General features: G+C 31.3%; 1 protein-coding gene across 1 annotated transcript in view; it reads right to left on the bottom strand.

Annotated features, from left to right (window-relative positions):
* LOC129909718 (mucin-2) overlaps window positions 1-16,949 on the bottom strand; it is an 85,062-nt gene extending 68,113 nt beyond the window's left edge. The window contains exon 1 of the mRNA XM_055986791.1: window positions 15,808-16,949. The gene's annotated coding sequence lies outside the window, so the exon portion shown is untranslated. The remainder of the gene's footprint in view (window positions 1-15,807) is intronic.
* Between the last annotated feature and the right edge of the window lie 2,729 nt (window positions 16,950-19,678).

Below are 19,678 nucleotides of genomic sequence, written 5' to 3'. Positions count from 1 at the left end.
TAACCAGATTGCGGTTTTAGTTACTTAAGTTTTTAGGGAGAAAGTTTAGAAAAGAACAAAATTAGTATTAAAAGTGAAGGGAGATGGTTTAAGAAATTATTTGTCAAAAAAGTGATTGTGAAAATCTATCTATACCTAAAACTTCGAATTTCTGTATCTGGGTTGAAATCGAAGATTTTTTTTCTAAGCCAATTTTGAAATGATTTTTATAAAAAACTAGCTGACCCGGCGGACTTCGTTCCGCATTTTTCTTGTATTTATTTTCAATTTTTGGCTTTGTAATGTGTTAACCTTTTCCAATACAAAAAAATCGGGCCACAACTTGATATATGGAATACAAACATAAAATTGTATAAAGTATTAAAAAAAGCAAACCATTTGTCTGACAGCTATCTATTATAATTTTAATTGGAATGTGTACGAAGTTTCATTAATATTATTATTAAGGTATAACAACATAAAACTTCAGCGGAAAGCAAAATGGTATTATGTCCTTAACAGATCCTATATGGAGTTACAATAATTTTGCTTTCCCAGGCGATATGTATGTTGTATGCATGCCACTGTTTTTTTCTGTTATTGGCACGGGTTTTTTGCGTCAAATAGTAAAAAAATGTTTTTAAAAACTTAATCTTATGTGTCTCGAACTCCTTTCAATCACTTGCAATCGCTACTAAAATTTGATAATCCAGTCAAATAAGGGTTTCACCTCGGAATGAATGCTAATAGAATTTTTTTTGCTCAATACCTTCGTTTTGGCATTCTATAACATACCTCAAAAGTCTAGAAAGTCGCGATTTTCAAGCTCAAATCGCGAAATGGAGATTTTTAAAAATTAGAATTTCAAGAATTACATAACTTCGAGGCATTTTTTAATGCTGATTACAAAAAATTTTTGTTTTGATTTTTGACATAAGTTATAGAATATCCAAACAAAGATACAAACAAAAAAATTAGCCTATCAGCACTAATTATAAGATTGTACCAGGATGTTTTTTAGTGCATATCCCAAAATTGTCCCTTTTCTCATATGAAAACCTTCATGAAAAATTTTGTCCCTCTACCATAACTTTTAAGGGTTTTTCGGTAGTAAGTTGGCAACTGTTATAATAATATGGGTTGACAATTAAAAAACAGATATAACTTTTTTTAGAGACGTCAGATTGTCTTGATCTTGTCTAGATTTTTTGGCATCAGCATTAAAAAATACCTCGAAGTATTGTATCATATGTGAATATAATACCATTGTCTTTTATTGCTTATTTTGAAAATCTCCATTTCACGCTTTGACCTTGAAAATCGCGACTTGCGGACATGCGATTTTTCTATACTTTTGAGGTATGTTATAGAATGCCAAACCGAAGGTATTGAAAAAAAAAATTTCTATTAGCATTCATTCCGAGGTTTACTCCTTTTTTTCACCTTATTTGACTGTATCGTGTATCATGATATTTTTTGGCTATTTAGGAAATTAAAAAAATAGCAATCTTTTTTTGTAAATTGTAAAGAAACCGACTTAAAATGAAAAGATTCCGTCTTAATTCTATACATACGTCTAAATATTAAAATATTTTCTTAAGAAGATTAAATCATTTTAAATTAATGCGGAAATTGTATTAATAAATTGGTAGTTGAAACAACTTAAACAAATTTTAAGTTTCAGTTTATCATACCAATTTTCAACTGTGAGATATAGCTTAGTGGTAAACAATTTTAATTGAGGAAATTACATTTTAAAGAGTTAAATCGTGTTTGTTTTTATTAGCCTTGAATATGAGCTCTTTGAACCCCAAATATTGCATTTGGTCATAACTTGACAGCAGCGCCACGTACCAGGTCCAACAGGGGCGTACACACCATTGGGGCAAGGGGGGTGGTGCCCCGGGGCCCCCAACACGCCAGGGCCCCGTAAGGAGCGACAATGTAGAGAAGGCAACTGGTTATAAAAGTATCGAAGCAAAAAGATAAGATACTTAACATGAATCACTTCGGACACAAGAGAGACACATTATATTTTTCAGTGAATTGGTAGCCAGTCACAAAAATGTAGTCTTGCCCCGGGGCCCCGACAACTCAACGTACGCCCCTGGGTCCAACTATAAAACAAAGCCTGTCTAGAATGAACCTTATCAAACGCAAAAAAATTCATAAAAGTCTATACAGACGTTCGGACTCCAAATATGGAATTTGACTATAACTTGACAACAGCGTCAAGTCTTTCTATATATAATTTGACAACAGCGCCACCTACCGCATACAGTTATAATTTACAAAACATGGATGGAACTTATCACACAAACGAACTTTCACAAAAATCTGTCAAGTCTTTCGCACTCCAAATATGAAATTTGTCTATAACTACTTCGGCAAAAGCGCCACCTACCGGGTCCAATTTATGAAACAAAACATGTTTCGAATAAATTATATCAGACACAAAAAGTTTCACAAAAATCAAAATATGCAATTTTCCTAAAACTTGACAACAGTGCCAACTACTGGGTCCAATCATGAAACAAAACTTGTCTAGAATGAACCTTGTCATAACAAAAAATTTCACAAAAATCTGTCCAGTCATTCGACCCCACCTATGGAATTTGCCTATAACTTGAAAACAGCGCCACCTATTGGATCAAATTATAAAACAAAACCTGTAACGGATAGACCTTATCAAATAAACAAAATTTCACAAAAATCGACCTCAAATATGGAATTTGCCTATAACTTGACAGCAGCGCCACCTACCGGGTCCAATTATAAAACAAAACCTGTTTCGGATGGACCTTTTCACATATATTTCACACAAAATTTCAGAAAAATCTGTCTAGTCGTTTAGGAGTAAAGTCACAAACAAACGCACAGGAGAAATATATATAATATGTAGATACAAACCATAACTCTGATTGATGTGCCAATGCTTTACTTATTTGTCCTCAATGAAAATCAGAGATATACATTTTATTTGTGAAGTCCATATGTGGATTTAATATCACAAGACGAATAATTATTTGTTTCACTCAAAATCAGACTTTTTTAATTATTTTGAAAGCTTTACAAATTAAGCTTAGTTAAAATTTTTAAAAAGCGAGAGTGGTTTTTTACTCGTACATATTGACAGCTATGTAAAGATGCGAGAAAAGGTATTATTTTTTTTTTATACAAACCATCTACATATTAATACCTTTCAAACAAAAAAAAAATTACCAAAATCGGACCAGCCAAACGCGAGTTTATCGGCCACACACACTAAACGAACTCATTTTTATATATAAGATACCTCGTTTGATTTGGAAATTAATATTATTTTAGAATATATTTTTTAAAACAGCATGTTGTTGAGAAATTATATACTTTAATTTGATGTCGAAGTTGGATAAATGACGAAAAAAAATGGAATTTTCGAACTTTGACAGCTTATTAATTCTAGGTGGTTTAACCGAGTTACATTGTTGAAAAGGTATATTTATTTCCTGTTAGAAACTGTAAAAAAATCGAAAATGGGTAAAAATTTGACGAAGCTAGATTTTTTTCAATGGGTGAAGGTCAAAAAACCGTTTTTTGCCCCTAACTCTAGATTTTGGGTTAATTTTTAAATATTGTTTCGTAATCAGTGCGACTAGCTCTACAAAACGTGATAGGTCTCCGCCCGCGTATATTTTAAAAACTAATTTTTGTAACACCGTGTTATTCCTTTAAAATACCAAGTATAGGTTTCGCGTACCCATACCTATTAAAAAGTATCACCTTGTACTTTTAATTTATCATAATGGATTTTATTCATTTAAACACCTAATCCAATCAAGTGTATTTGATAAAACTTTGAATTAATAAAACCAACCCTTCCAAAAAAAGCTGAGCCAAAATGTTCTATACTCTTGCGTGGAATTTTAATCGAAATTGTCTACGAGTGTGTGTTTGATGTTTGACATTTTGATTAATTAATTTTTCAAATCAAAGTCACGTGATATGTCAAATCCATGTTTTTGTTTTGTTTCAATTTTAAGTGTACGAGTTAACCAAACAATTTTTATCATTTTAGGATTGATTAAAAACACTGGTTATTATTAATTTGCTTGGTGTTAAGAACATATGTATATCAATACATACAATCAAATTTTTAATCGATTTTTGCACAGTTCGTGGTCAGTGACCTTTTTTTTCACTTCAGATTCTTTGATGTAGTAAGCTTAGAACAAGCTTTTAACTACAATCAGAGGCTCATCATAAGTGCATGTTAGTGGTTAGTAGACAAAAAATACAACCTCCCACATGCACAATATAAAACAAAATAATTACGAACAAATTTACAAGTTATAAATTTATAAGTACAAAAAATCCAACATGTACATTTATTTAAAACATTGATTAACAGTCACGATTGTGGAGCACTGGTTCGAAACAATGTTTTTAAACCCATTTTCGTCAAATAAAAGTCTAAGGATGAATGGTTCAAGTTAAAAAGTTTACTCATGAGACTAAGAGGCTCATTAATACCATAGTTTGTTCTATGAAAGTCGATATGCAAAGGTTCAAATCTTCGTAGGAGGTGAGATCCACCCGGATAATTTATACCAATACAAGCTAATAGATCAGGGGCGTCAATTTGGGAATTAATAAGCTGATGAAGAAAGATTAAATCATTATTTACACGTCTCTGTGCTAAAGTTTGTATCTGAAGAAGTTGAATGCGATGTTCATAAGGTGGCAAGTTGAAAGGGTCGGTCCAAGGAAGACCTTTTAGAGCGAAGCGTACAAAATTGTGTTGAATAGATTCGATTCGGTTTTTATGAACTTCATAAAAAGGACTCCATACTTGAGAAGCGTACTCAAGATGGGGTCGAACGTAGCAGTTGTACAAAGATAGAGTAACAAATGGATCATCAAATTCCTTTGCCCAACGTTTAATAAAACCAAGCATTGAGCTCGCTTTATTTACTATAAAATTGATGTGTTCAGTAAATCCTAAATTTGAACTAAATTGGACACCCAAGTCTTTGAAGCTAAATACTCGACATAGCTTATGTTGCAAGATGTAGTAATCAAAAATATTAATGACTCGTTTTCTAGAGAATGTAATTGTTTGGCATTTAGCTGGGTTAAGTGAAAGGCCATTTTTACCACACCAAACATTAAAACTGTTAATATCGCTTTGAAGAAGGATACGGTCATTGTCAGACTTAATTTCTTTAAAAATCTTCATATCAACAGCAAATATGAGAATATCACTTGAAGTTATGCACGAGATTACGTCGTTTATAGCTAAAATGAATAAAAATGGGCCTAGGTGACTTCCCTGAGGGACGCCAGAGTTGGCTATAAAAAGATCTGAAAGACAGTTTCTAAATTTGACCCAGGCAATAAAAATACCTTATTTTGGGTAAGGTTCAAACGTCGTGCTAGGATCTTTTATTATTAATTTAACGGATTTAAAGGGTTCTTAGTAATCTAATACAGCATAATACGAAACATTAATAAAAAATAAAATTTTAAAATATTTAAAACAATAACCAGCGGACAACCAAGACGCTTCCCACAATGCCTCTTTCGTTAAATTATAATAAGTAGTTTAGAAACTATGTTGGAACAGATGAACATACCTAAAATTTTTTTATCAAAAAAAATTTCAAGCCCTTTTCAAGTTGAACGAATCAAAAATATGGCATTATTTTGAAAACATATTTCTCCCTTTCACGCTTAATATTTTTTTTTTTGTATTTAAAGTCCAAATAAGTTTTTGTTTTCGTTATAATTCAAATTTATGCTTGTTTTTTCTTATGTAACCTGGTAATTTCCGGGCCGCTATATCTTAATTAACAGTTAACAAATTATATTTTTAATATTGTTTCTATATAATTTGTCTTTCAATCAATGCAAATTTTGAATTTCGTCTGTAACCAGAATTTTATTGTTAATGTTAATAATTATTTATTTAATATTTGTTCCTTCTGTTTGATGACTCCTTTCTCGGCATGCATCGACGATTCATCCATGAGTTCGACCAAATTGTTATAAAAAATCTCATAATTATTCTTCAAATCATCAAATAAGGCATCACTTGTGGAGTTGGTGCTTATTCTTCTCCACCTTGTACCAAATCACTTTTTAACTAGCTTTGAAGAATTTTCGGCATCATAACTTGCTGGAAGTTAATTTTTTCTCCGAACGGTCAAAAAAGCCATAATTTTTGATAACTGTCAGATCGTTATAGGCTTTCTATTGAAAATAAACACAATATACTCGTATTAGCATGATTTATCGCATAATCAAGAATACCCCAAATTTTTCTTTTCCAATTTTATAAATTTGAGAAAAAGCAAAACGGTGCAATACTTCGATTAATTTCTTGTGCAATGACACATGGCACTAAAACTTTTTTTTTTCAAAACCGATTCTTTCAAAAAGAAAACCTGTGCAAATTTTTTCTAAAGTGAGTTTTTCGGTCTTATTGATAAAGTCAAAGCCTACTGACAGTTCCCTATTGTGTAAAATGCGTATAGACATTTTGGGTCAACAAAAGTTGAGCAGCGCTATTGATCAACACTTCCACTGTTACTCCACTTTGAAATGGAGAAATAATGTGGAAGCAGCTTTAGGTTTTGAGTAGTTGTTTTTTTTTTTTTTTGAACTCGAAAACGACGCCACATAGGAGTATTTGCAGTAAAAACCTAGTCATTAGTCGATTTTCTGAAAATCAAAATTGACATCAAAAAGTTTGGCAAAATGGGTGCTAAATAAAGATGGGTCAATATGCTGCACTCATTTTTTTGTTTTTCGATTGTGTCTTGTTAAAAAATGAGTTCAAAGTTAACTGTTTAGCCCAGGGAAATTAGTAATTTAAATCGCATTTTTCGCGGGACAAAATTTTTTTCATGGAATGTGTTCGGGTGGTTGTCCTTATCATAAAAGTCAATTTGTTGGGAAAATTGGAGGTTGGGAACAGCCGCCATCTTGGAAAAGAGATTGGTATCGTTTTTATTGAATAGCTCCATTGTTATTCATTTTAACAAAAAATGACAAAGGTAAGACTTATTAACAATAAAATTATCTAAAAAATGATATACAAAACAATTCCGTGAGTTGAATAAATAAAATTTTATAGTTGGTCAAAGTGCGGGTTTGTATCGCAAGGTTGGGAAAAAATGACATTTGTTCATATATCTGACGAACTTTTGATTTGTTTGGATAATTCTTCAAGAATGAATTATAGTACTTATAATTACCTATTAAATGAGCCCACAATCGTTATTGTAACCATCGTATTGTAGAAGTAATCTAACTCCGAAACTCTCCATGTACTAGTTAAAAGTGAGAAAAAAGCTAGTTTTTTGCTAGAAGGCCTAGAAAATTTTGGGAGTAGAGGTATAACCAAAATATAAGTACGCAGTTTTGCAGCCATACGCGTGTCAATGTCGATTTCAAAGGTCTGACAACTCTAATTTTGTGCTTTATACGGTTTTTGGGGGGTTAAATAAGGTAAGTTTTCCAGTTAACGTGAATGGGCTAAATTTATACTATTTGAAATTATAAATATACAAGCTGATGCTCTATTATTTTTCGTAAATCTAGACACCCCAATCTTGAGGATGTGACCAATAGAACTCAAGATATAAGCCGTTTATACGATTATGTTTTAGAGGCTATTTTGTTTAGATTTTTGTTTGTTTATTTGAATTGAAAAGCCTGATATGGTTAGTTAAAAAAGCCTATATCGTGAGTTCTATTAACCCCATAGCCAAGATTGAGGTGTCCAGATTTAGGAAAAATAATAGAGCATCAGCTTGTATATTTATAATTTCAAATAGTATAAATTTAGCCCATTCACGTTAACTGGAAAACTTACCTTATTTAACCCCCCAAAAACCGTATAAAGCACAAAATTAGAGTTGTCAGACCTTTGAAATCGACATTGACACGCGTATGGCTGCAAAACTGCGTACTTATATTTTGGTTATACCTCTACTCCCAAAATTTTCTAGGCCTTCTAGCAAAAAACTAGCTTTTTTCTCACTTTTAACTAGTACATGGAGAGTTTCGGAGTTAGATTACTTCTACAATACGATGGTTACAATAACGATTGTGGGCTCATTTAATAGGTAATTATAAGTACTATAATTCATTCTTGAAGAATTATCCAAACAAATCAAAAGTTCGTCAGATATATGAACAAATGTCATTTTTTCCCAACCTTGCGATACAAACCCGCACTTTGACCAACTATAAAATTTTATTTATTCAACTCACGGAATTGTTTTGTATATCATTTTTTAGATAATTTTATTGTTAATAAGTCTTACCTTTGTCATTTTTTGTTAAAATGAATAACAATGGAGCTATTCAATAAAAACGATACCAATCTCTTTTCCAAGATGGCGGCTGTTCCCAACCTCCAATTTTCCCAACAAATTGACTTTTATGATAAGGACAACCACCCGAACACATTCCATGAAAAAAATTTTGTCCCGCGAAAAATGCGATTTCATGCCCATATTTTGACTAATTTCCCTGAGCTAGTTACAACTACCTCATTTTTATTTGAATGCGAAGTATTTTGGTAAGTGTTATTCTATATGCGATATCGAAGTGTTGTGATAGAAATCTAAAAAAATTTAAATGGAGAATTCTTCTTCAGTTATTTATTAACGATATTAATAAAGTTTTGAAAATGTTAGATGGTTTTTTTCTATTTTAATGCGGCCTTAGAACTAGTATCTAAAAACTTGATATTTTTGATAAGTTATTATTTGAACTTTAATGATTTTGTTTTAATATAACCCGTTATTCTGCGATGAATTGAAACTTATGAGTTAGTTTATATATTCTTTAACACAATGCAACAAAAATCAGGTGCTCTTAGGTGCTCTTGAGAGAATCGAGGGTGAATTAGTTTTTCACTTTGTGATAGAAAATACTCCTTACTTTATGCAACGTTTTTTATTTTTAAATTAAATTTACTGATGTTATTAGTGTATTTTATTTTGGGTGATCTTAATTAAGGTTGGGGAAGAGAGGAAAAAAAACTGAGAATCGGGTATTAGGGATGAGGAAACAAATATGAGAAAAATAATGTTAATCAAATTTTTGAGTTTTTGGTAAAAAAAATAAAAATAACCAAAACTCGGTGTATATTGTATTTTCTTGTAGAAATACTCATTTTAAACAGAAATAATAACAAAAACCACGAAAAATAATTATGGCCAGGTTTTTGATGACAATACTCCTGTGTGTCGCGACGTGCCAACTTCAAAACTTCTTTAAATACAAGGCTGTCTGTTGGAAGATTAAGATTTTTGATATTCTAAAGAACGAGTTTATCATTTCATTATGTTGCTTTAAAATTAGTCCCTCTGTATACCAAGTATTTGATTGATTTGAGAAAAAGCGGATTTTTATCGATTTTATGGACTAAATTCTTTTTTTCATTCCGATTGTTTGGAATTAAAATGAAATTAAAATCCTTAAATTCATCATCCCAAGATTCTTTTTTCACAACAGCACCTTTTTAAATATCTGTAGGCTGTATGTGTGCATGTATACGTAGATGCTTAAAATATACACTCCACTGAATTCATTCCTCATTCACTCATCCGGCTTCAATTTTCCTTTTTTTTTTCTTTTTTTTTTTTTATTCAACAGCTAACCACACTTCTTATGCTTGCTTCGATGAATACTCATGCATCGCAGCAGCATTGTTATGAAATCATATTGCATAAAACTAAGTTCCACTCCAAAGTCGTTCTCGAGAAATATTCCAAATCCCATAACCAATCATTCTGCACACAACCATCAGGAGAGACTTAACGCTTGACTGCGATGCACTTTGAAATCGTGGTGGAAAAACTCTCTCTCTCTCTGTCTGTATGATTTCTACATTTTGCCAGCACATCATCCATTTGAAGGTACTTTCATGCATTATGTCTGTGACTCAACTTTATGTAGGAGGTTTTCATCATGGAATAGTATAGAAAAGGATTATCAGACAAAAAGGCATTAAGTTTTCAGGATTCTTTTTCTTATACTCTTTAACTTACGAAGCACCTTCAAAACCTCTTCAACTCTATCTAATCTAACTATCTTTCGTCACATATATCTCACAATTTCATCGTTGCTTCGAAGCATCCTCTAAAAGAGGAAAAACTTTTGTCATGATGGTTTTTAATAAAAGTTAAATGCAATTTCAACTAAGGTTAATATGAAGGTTGAAAATGGAATGTCTTATCTAAAAATAAACTATTTGAAAAGTTGGAAACTTAGCAGACATCATGTTCGAATCAAGGTTAAGGTGCTTTATCTCTTTGAAGAAGTTTCTTCTGATTATTACAAATTTCTAATATTAGAAACTTTGACGTTGTTTGAGAACAGTAAGTAGTAATCATGAGGTAATTTTATTACCTTGTAGTTATTGATGGTCTTCTAAGACGTCTTGTTCAATACATATAGATGTTAGGTGTCCATTTTTGAAGACAAAATTTAAAGTAAGATCCTTAGACTTGTTTTATTCACTGAAATTACGCTGTATTCCTCTGATTATGTCTCTATCGTCATTTATTCTTCACAAGAAAACGAGCTTCGAAAGGTAGTGAAAATTATACAGCTCATCTCTATAGATACTGTCGTAAGCGGGCTTGAAATCGATAATCAAGTAATGGGTATCACTACGATGTTTTTTGGGTTTTTCCAAGGTCTACTAAAATGCTAATATTTGGCCGATGGTAAACTTTTCCGGCCTAAGGCCACACTGATAAATACCTAAAAGATTGTTGACGAAAGACCTCAGACGTTCACATAATATGGCAGAAAGGGTCTTACAGGCAGAGAGTCTGGCAGACAATGAAGTAGTTTCACTCTTGGGACATGCTGTCTTTTGACAGAATTCAGTAGATGAAGCCATTGACGCATACTCCCTACCGGTTTTTTTATTGCTCTATTTCTAAGGCCAACTGAACAAAAAGTGTAAAGGACTGCCGTTTTTCTTAGTTCCTGAAAGTGTTGGAAAGGGTTCGCTTCAACGATTGTTAGAACGTACAAAAGTTTCTTAAACTTGTGTTTGCTAAGAGTTTGTTGAGTTCGTACTGCTGTACGGCTGTAGCACTTGGAGTATATTTTTGGCTCAAATGTATAGCCAAAGAAGAGCTTATTAGTAGAACGGATTCGAAATCTATTATAAAAAAACATAAGTGGCAGTGTATTGGGCACACGCTTCGAAAATGCTGTAATGGTAAGCTAAGCAATGCAGTGTAACCCGCTCAATCAAGATGCCAGAAATGTCGGATGACTGAGAAACTTTTGGGGTAGAACAGTCGACGAAGAGTCAGAGCTGGATTGACCTGAAGTACATTTTTGGAAACTGTACACAATGGCACACAGGTGTTAGTTGAGGTCCTATGTGCTATATCCCTTTATTTAGAGTAAAGTTTGACATTTCTCATTTGTTCTAATTATAAAATATCAAACCAGAACAGAGGACTATGACTATTTCACAGATTACTACATCAGCTACATCAACGACTTTTAACATTAATTGGTGTGTCCTGTAGGACTTTTTGAAGTAGGTACTTTATTAAACATTGGCAATATTTAGACCATAACAAGTATTTCCCGAGGTTCAATCGGACTCAACTATTGATTTTTGAGGTCGCTGTTGAAGTTCATGTAGTAGTTATGCATCTTGATGCTTGCGCTATATCTTATAAGATATTGTATTTTAATGTGGGAAATAAATTGAAATTGTAATTTTAAAAAAAAAAAAAAAATTGAAAAGTTTATAGTAAGTTCTGAAACAATCTCCTGTTATGGTGATTGGTAAACGACACGTTACGTAGAATCATCATATAATAAAACGGCGAACATGGTTTTTGTGGTACAAAATATCGGGCCCACAAAAACCGAAGAGGCATAAATTATACACTGAATGATAGAGAATGGCCTCTATAAGTGCAGAATCTATTTATTTTTTTACCTTTTTAAATCGAAATAATGAAATTAAACAAATTAAAATTCGATATAAAAAAAACAAACCAAAACAAAAACAACTGGAATATCTGTTGGAAAATTTCCAATCGACTGGAATGAAATGTCATTCATGACTGACTGAATGATTGAAAGCATTCAGCGAAAATAAAAAAACATTAAGGAGGTTTCACATTGGTGCGTTGTTTTAAGATCGCATGTTAACTATGGTTAACTTTCATTGTTTTAGTTATATAAGTTTAGAAGTAAGATATTTGTTTTATTACCATGAATTTTTTTCTTAAAATCGAATTCTATTAAAATCAAGTCTATTACCCGACAAACAATTTTGGTTCTATAAAGCATTACAGATGCAGTTGTTGTATCTATAAAGCATTATAGAAGCAAAATTGTTAGTAGGATACTAAGGTCCAATCTTTTGTAAATACTTTTGATACAAATGAAATCTATCTTCGTCCTTTTCTCTCTTGAAAGAACACAAGAATTTGACAGTTCCTTTACCATTTTACCAAGTTTTCACTTTTAGACGTTTACATTTTTGCATAAAAGGCACTAATATTTTATCGCACACCAAATACCGCATGACAAAGCGTTTTTCTTATGAGGTTCAGGGAAAACTAACAAAAACGTCTTTTTTGTTTCTTATCTACAATAACAATAAAAAAAAAGGGAAATTTACAATATTAATTTTTTTTATTTCTTTCTAGCGCTATTTGTTTTTGTTTATTAAAGCAAAAATTAAGCTTTCTGCATCATTATTTTTGATTTTAAGGTAAGAAAAACTGTCAAAAAATGAGTTTGAAAATTTTCACTTTTTTTCTCGCTAGAGTAATTTTAAAAAAGAGTTAACAAATTGTTTTTTATACAATAAAATAAGTTTTTTTATACAAAAAATAAGCGAAAAAATCCATTTTTTGCAAAAAGTGATAGAAATTTCAAACTCATTTTGCGACAGTTTTTACGACCACAAAATTAAAAATTATGATGCAAAAAGCTTATTTTTTGGTTTCAAACAAAATTTTTGTAGTTTTTTCTAAAACTAAATAGCGCTAGAAAGAAATAAAAAAAATTAGGGGTATTCATGATCCGGTGTAACAAAAAAGTGTAAAAATGCAAAATTTTGTTTTCTACTACTACAACTACAATAGACAAATTTTGCACCATTGGATTTTATTTTTGCAATAGGGTTGGGGTATAGCAAAGGTGTAAAAGTGTAAAAAAAATTGTAGTCTGTATAGGTATTTGGTTGTTTTATTTTAAGAAAATGTTACACTTTACAACGATACAAGACCATTTGCACGAATCGTGAATACCCCTATTAATTTTGTAAATTTACCACTTTTTCACTTTTTAGGTCATTGTATAGGTGTGGCTTTAACATAAAAAAAACGTTATCGTGCGACGCAGTTGGTGTGGTAAAGCCTTAAGAATTGATTTGTTTGATTAAAAAATGTCGATTCTCACTTTCAAAGGGATGTTTTGCTTAAAACTTCACTGCCACACAGTACCACGGATTACCTTTTTACTACTGTATACTGTGAAGATCAACACCTGAACGCACCTTTAATAAATGTGAACCTATCTTTAATCTCTTATTAATATCTGAACGCATTCATTAAAATTTTCACAAATATCATTCCAACTTGAAGTGCGATAAATAACGCCTTCTCCTTTCCGGAAATTTAAACTTCTACAAGCTAAGCTAAGACGAGAACCTCCAAAAGACATACAATGGTGTGAATGACAAATTTGAGTGAAGTTGGTGGAGGTTGAATGATTGAATGATGGAATTTGAACGAATGGAACATGAAACAGTTTGAATTGAATCGCAAAATGCAAGGTGCAAACACAATGCATTAAGGCGATTACACTTTGCATTTTCTGTTTCGATACATTTTTTACGTAGTTGAGCGTAGTTAAAACGTAGTTCAACAATATCTAAATCAGGTTTAAAAAATATCAAAAAGTATGTATATTATATAAATCTGTGTATTTTGTCTTCAAAAAGTGTAGTTAATCGCAAGAAAACAACAACAAATACTATACAAAATTATTAAACTATTTTGGTATAATTGTGTTTAAAACTGTGCAAATAAAAAAAAAAAGAAATTGGCAGTCGAATTTCGAGGGCGGGGTCGGCTAGTGTATTTTATTAGAAGATCTCGGTAGTAAGTTGGCCAAGAGTATTTTCTCTCTGATAGTTTCTTTAAAAATAAAAACAATTATTTCCAACTGCCTTTTATCTTCTGATCCTATTGAGTGGTTTGATGGATTAGTAAATAGAATAAGGTCTGCTGCGTTGCTTGGACGGCCAAGAAGAGTTGCAGAAGATAAAGTGACTTTAAAATTGTTGAAAGCTTCTTCTTACTCTAGTGTTCAATTAAATGGTTGATATCCTTTGAGTTGGGGTTTGCTGTAGCATTTTGAAGGGAAGCCTGAATTTCGCACTATTAGGTATGCTTCCTTTCTTTGCGGTTTTTTTTAATTCATTGAAAATATGTGTCAATTTAGCACATGGCTGTTTGCCAGCCAATGATAGTGGACAGGGAAGTTAGAACCGAGTGTAAAAAAAACTTACGTCAAGAACATCAAATCTCCAAACGAAACTTCGTCGTAGTCCTTCGAAATGCATATATATATGTACTTATAACTGTATCATTCTCAGCACTTAATTCATTATCAGTTGAAGTCAGATCCGATATCGATAAGAAATTAATATTTAAAGCCCTGGTCCATTACAAAGGGAATGCTTCCAGGAACATTGCAATCATTCGCCGTCGTTATGGACCATTGTTAAAATTTCCCTAAAAGGTGTAAGGTTCAATACATTTCGTGCTTTGTGCTGATATTTGGAGTAATACCAAGTACCAAAAACATATTTCTTTCCTTGCAGTCTTAAAACAGTTTTTTGAATTTTGTCTTCTTCGTTCCTTGGAACGATTTCGAAAAGTTCTATATTTTATATGAACAGACGGCAAAATGTACTAGTGGTGGAGAAACAACAATTTTATCAGCGAGCTCCAAAAGGAGATCAGGAGAAAGATCTGATCTTGATGTTAGTATTGCTTGAACGTTCAATGGTAAACGTCGAAACGCAAGTTTTCGCAATAAATTGTCTTGCAGAACTGTTAAAATTTCCTACCATCAAGTTCTTCATTGCTGATGAGTTCTAAGACACGTTGCTCTTCAGATGCTGATAAGCGTTCAATGAGCTCATTTTTTCAAAACAGTGAATGAATCCCCTGGATATTTGCAAGTTTTTGAACTTATTTGAAAGTCTTTTAATGGCTTTATATAGCTTTATAGAATCGAAAGATGAATTAAATTTGAAAAATAATAAATAATAAAACTTAAGTTTTTATTCAGGAAGCAAAGGGACCTTAAATTTCCATAAAAATAGCTTTAAGGTTTTTTTTTAAATAATTTACTAAATTTTTTTCCCCCACTACATTAATAAGCCTGAAAAGTGATAACCCATTAATGGAATACAATTGTTTTGAACTATTATTGATTTTGTAGTACCTCGTGACTCAATGGTTAGGTAAGTGCAATGAACTATGACGCGAGAGGTCTTGGTTCGAGTCCCAGCCTCCACCAGCTAAAACCAAATCGATAAAACTCTCAATAATTAAACTGTTACGGAATTATTGATGAATCACTTCATAATAACAAAAATAATACAAACCCAATAACATTTCCTATCTACATCTCCACCAGGCAATTACCATAAAAACCTTTAACCGAATATACACATATCGTTTATAGTCTAGGTATATTATTAAAATATCATAAAAACCCTTTCATTTTTTCATTCTCATTTTTAAAATAACAATAATTACCTACCTTCTGAATTACCCTTGTTTATCCTCTTGAAATATTTATATCCATTCCATTCACATAATTAAATATCCTTGCACGTTTAAAAAAATATCCTTTTTTTTTGCTCGGTTATCCAAGAGAAAATCTATTGCTGCGCACACAAAAAATATTTTTTTTCTTCTTTTTATTATTATATTATATTCTCAAACCACTTAACACATATTCTGTGTGGATGGGAAAATGAAATTAAAAAAAAAAAACGCATCAAATGCACTCAATTCTCTTGAGAAAAACGTTTTCGTTTTTCTTGTTTTTTTTTTTTTCAATTTTATTTTTTTTTTTCTTCTTTGTTGTTGTATATGTAGGTTATAATTTAAGGACTTTTTATATTTAAGTAAACAAACTTAAAGGAAAGAGGAAAAAATAAACGCACTCAAGCGTTTTCTCCGAAAGCCCACATCGGAACAAAATACACACACACCAACGAAAATAATTTTTTCCGGTTTTTCTCGAAAAAAGGAAAAAACGAACACACTCACACAAACGCTCGTTTTACGATTGTACGTACGTTTGCTACAACAGCAAATATTCTTCTTGACCTACTCTCAACTGAAATGCACTGAATTACCGCGACGTATCCTTTTTATTTTCAAGCTTATCAAGAAACACAATGATACACCGAACCGTACAACACACGAATTAATATATTACATATATATTTCCGAAAAGGAAAAAGGGAAAATAATTTTCCTTTATTTTCTTTTATTTCCAGAGAATGTATAATTTCCCTTTGTCTACACTCATAATATCATTCGGGGGCCCGCGGCAGGATGAAAAAGGATATTTAAGAACACCAAATTGAGAGAAAAATACAGCAAAATATTAAAGTCCTTATTGGGGCAGGCAAATAATAAAAATACTGAAAAAAATTTCACATGTGATGGTGAGTTTTTCCTAAACGTGTTGTGTCGTCCTTAATAAACGATGGTATTTTAGGGAAATTATTAATTTATTATTTGTTTTATTAAAATATCCTTTGAAAGAGAGATTTTTAGTTATATAGTCTTTGTGAAAGCAAGGCGCGACTCTGAATGAGAAAAAAACGGACCGTAATTCCTTGCTAATGTTTCGTGCGAACTCTTCAAGTACCGAAAAGGAACTGATTGGAATAGACAGTCGAAGCCGATGATGATGGTAATCTTTTATGGTACAGAGAAGAGAGAAAAAGTTTAAGATGGGAACACACATCTATGATGTAATCGTGGAAAATTATACAAAGCTTTGCGGACTGGAATGTATGGATGCTGCTGGTTACGCAGGACTTTTTTCGGGCACTTTTTGACATATTTGAATTTTCAGCTGTTCCATGTTTTTTGTTTTTCCAGCTGAGAGAGAGAAAAGCTTTTCTAGGAATTTTTTGTGTTGTTTCACTTCAATTATCCTGTAATCATTAAACATTAACCACAGAATGAATTTGATGTGTTGATTTGCAGGATACGGAATTTATAATATCATTCAAGTACTGGAAATTTGTAATTAAGGACTCACTCCTGTTTCTTGAAGGTTAGTGGTCATTATTCAAGGTTTCTGATTCTTATATCCTTGATGAAAAATTTCTGTGACTGAGAACTCTGACATTGTGAAGGATATTTATCGTAAAAAAAAAAACTACATTCGAAAAAGCTCTATTTTTTGACGTTTCTTTTCAGGTTTAATTTTTAATGTCTCGTATAAAAAACACTTAAAACTGTTGAATAGGTGTTAAATAAAATTGAAATGTTCCAGTAAAAAAAAAAAGAAAGACAAAAAGGATTGAAGTTGTTAAAAGTTTAATCCAATTAAAGTTGACTATTAAATTGACCTCTATCACTCTCTTAACTCCCTCCCACTCTACCAGGCGACATTAAAACAAAACCAATAAATTAAAAGCAATATTCTTATACAATAAACAGTAATTAAAAGAGGGGTTAAGTGCCAGTAGAAGTGATATTGTTTTGTGGTTTGAACAAAATGGCAGTTAAAAGTATTTTTGGGACAAAAGGATTGTCAATTGCTTCGACATAGATTGGCATCAATCTGAAATTAGGTTTTTTTGGTCAGTTTTGAAAGCTTATTTTTATTTTACAATATAGGTTAAATATCTTTAAAGAAAAAAATAAAAAACACTTATATTTTATGGCGTTGAAAAGAGTACTTTCCGGGAGTGTATTTTTAATATCATATGGGAAGGGTTTTTATTGTTTTAAATTTTTGAAAATATTAATAGGTTTTGAGAAATGCTATTTTGAGGGTTTAAGATATATTATTAGAAACTTTATTTGTATTTAATTATTTGTAAGTGGATCTTATTTAAATAACGGTATGTTTTTGATGCTCTTCAATATTTATACTGAAAAATATTCAGTCTTTGATCCGAAAATTGTCAAGGATTTAAATTTAAATCATTTCTTCTTATAATTTTTGAAAAAGTCTTGTTAATGAAAAATACTTGTCCTAATAATTTTGCTTCAATACAGCTTTACATGCTTCTCTAAATCAATTGAAGCAAAATGTTAAGTTGGACATGTTTTCAGACAAATATTTTTAAATAATGGTGCCTCACAGTCACAGCGGTAGACGAAATCCCTTTGTTCCTGAGGTAGATATCCCTAAATCCAATTTGGATTTAAATTTATAAAAGCTTTAATTTGCGTTTTGACTTCGGACATACTCTTGCCTGTTTTTCAGAAACTATGAGGCAATTCAGAACATAACTTAGTAAATTCTTCTAAAGTGAATAGATTTCTTGTATTTTGATAAACAAAGACACAAAATGTAAAGACTTTAGCAAAAAACTTATGTCCATCGTGAAGAAACTTTGGTTTGAAAGACCTCTGAATTACACTGGTTTACAAGGGTTTTGTTGCCCAAAACAAAAATATACTTTTCTGAAGGTTTTTGGTGTGCTGAACTCGAATCCGATGTCAGAAAAAACTAATCAGCTCCCGTTTTTGAAATATTACCGTTAGAATATGCTGTACTTCAGACCTTATTTTTGAGCATATTTGGTAACGATTTCTATAAGAACTATTTTCCACCTTTCAATACCTGTTTAAATCTTTATGATATCTTAAAAAAGTAAAGCGCGCTAACAACTAAAATGAGCTCAACGCTTTTTGATCTAACCATTTGGTATAATTGAGAGCCTGATTATCAAAATAGCAACAAAAAGCACGTTTTTTTTTTTTTATTTTTCAAAAAATTGCAAAAAAGAGGTTGTCTGTAAAGCCGGTTTACAGACGATGATTTTACGTGATAACGTCGTCAGAAAACAGGTTGTGTGCTTTTGTTTAAAATGAGTCAATTGAAGCTTTTAATTTTTTCAGCCAATCATAATTTACAAGAAAAAGCTAAAAAAAATACCTTTTTTATTTTCTCATTATATTAATTTTTTTATTTTAAAAGCTTACAAAAACAAATTATACGATTTAAAAGCCAAGTATTTCTTCTTAAGAATAAAACCATTTGTAAATTTTTACAATGCACAAAAAGTATAAAAATAATTCATTGAAAACAATCATTTTCATCAAAAAAAAAGCAAAAAAAAAACATGAATTTTTATCTTCTCACGTCATTTATTCAATTTTTTTCCCTAACAAGCTTCAAAAAATTTTATACCATCTGAAAGCTTATTGTCTTAGCTCAACTTATATATCTATATTGATCATGTCTATGAGCTAGAATTTTTTGAAGTCGATCAAATTTCATTAAAAAAAGCAAAAAAAAAAACATTTATTTTTATGTTCTCAGGCTATGGAATTAATTTTTTTCTTTGACAACCTATAAAAAATATATAGCACGTGAAAGCTTATTATTTCACCTTTCATATGACGTCTTAATCTCATTTCAAAGATGC

The sequence above is a fragment of the Episyrphus balteatus genome, chromosome 2 (assembly GCF_945859705.1).
Source record: "Episyrphus balteatus chromosome 2, idEpiBalt1.1, whole genome shotgun sequence".
In the NCBI taxonomy this organism is placed as follows: Eukaryota; Metazoa; Arthropoda; class Insecta; order Diptera; family Syrphidae; genus Episyrphus; species Episyrphus balteatus.
The sequence above is the reverse complement of the archived record's forward strand: the minus strand, read 5'-3'. Positions and strand labels throughout refer to the sequence as shown.